General features: G+C 40.1%; 1 non-coding gene across 1 annotated transcript; it reads right to left on the bottom strand.

The window, feature by feature from the left end:
- Nucleotides 1-966: 966 nt before the first annotated feature.
- TRNAS-GGA (transfer RNA serine (anticodon GGA)) lies at nt 967-1,043 on the bottom strand. Its single transcript has one exon. It is a non-coding gene; the product is annotated as a tRNA-Ser (tRNA).
- Nucleotides 1,044-1,313: the final 270 nt, after the last annotated feature.

The raw sequence follows: 1,313 nt of genomic DNA, 5'->3' as shown, positions 1-1,313 counted from the left end.
CGTCACTACTTTCATTCACCCCACACCATTCGCTCGGTAGGGGAAGGTAAGATTGAAACGTAAACACTGTTTGTGATACGTCTGTGGCGTTTCGCGGAAAGGAGGATGACAGGTAACTCCAAATAATACCTCCGTAATCTTCGCCGTAAAAATGGCTTCTTCGTCTTGAAATTACTGCCACCAGGAATGGGAAGACGAATACTTTTGTGCACTTCATGACGGAAAGACTATTTGTTTAATTTGTGTAAAAAGTAGTAATTATATTTCTCATTTCCGTGTAAAGAGGCATTTCACTTCTCGCCATGCAGAAAAGTATGGTACACATGCCATTTCCAGTAATTATCGTTTAATTTTCCTTTACGTTATTGTCTTATTGACGTCCGCATTTATTTTTTGACCTTAGTTCATTCCTTATTTAAATAGAAATTGCACGTCTCCAACTCCTAACAGAACTAAAAGGTACAAATTTTATTTTTTATTAGGTTATTTTGCGACGCTTTTCAACAGCTTTGGTTATTTAGCGTCTGAATGAGATGAAGGTGATAATGCCGGTGAAATGAGTCCGGGGTCCAACACCGAAAGTTACCCAGCATTTGCTCATATTGGGTTGAGGGAAAACCTCGGAAAAAACCTCAACCAGGTAACTTGCCCCGACCGGAAATCGAAGCCGGGCCACCTGGTTTCGCGGCCAGACGTGCTAACCGTTACTCCACAGGCGTGGACAAAAAGGTACAAATAAACCTGAGACTGAAGCTTCCGTTCGTCAAAAGGTACAGTGTGCAGTGTGCAGTTCGAGCTAGTTTCAGTTTTGCGATTGTGCTCATAGGGTTTAAAACCAGATATTAATACACTAGTTTAGAGGAAGACATGTCAGATGTCTTAGGGATCATCCCCATGCACGGGTAGGCCTACATATAGTAAAAGTGTAAATTAATTATTATCATCATTTAATTCGAGAAAAATTCGTTCCGGCACCGGGAATCGAACCCGGGACCTCTCAGCTCTCCGCGCTGAGTGCTCTTTCCAACTGAGCTATGCCGGGACACGATCCACGGTGCCGGCCGAACTCCTCTCGTTGTAATGTTGTATTCAATGAGATAGGCGAGACCTCATATATAATGGATATGTGATGTAAATTAATTGTTTTGCAAAACTATTGCAAAATGGTTAAGCCTATATGTTTGTAAAATGTTTATTTATACGTCATTACTTCGGGTTTGCTGTGAAGACTAATATTAAACTTTTAAATTAATTTATGGAACAATGATTCATTATTATATTTTGTAAATTGATAGGTACACTGACATTACAAA

The sequence above is a fragment of the Periplaneta americana genome, chromosome 8, assembly GCF_040183065.1.
Source record: "Periplaneta americana isolate PAMFEO1 chromosome 8, P.americana_PAMFEO1_priV1, whole genome shotgun sequence".
NCBI lineage: Eukaryota > Metazoa > Arthropoda > Insecta > Blattodea > Blattidae > Periplaneta > Periplaneta americana.
Note: the sequence above shows the minus strand (reverse complement) of the source record. Positions and strands in the feature narration are given on the sequence as shown.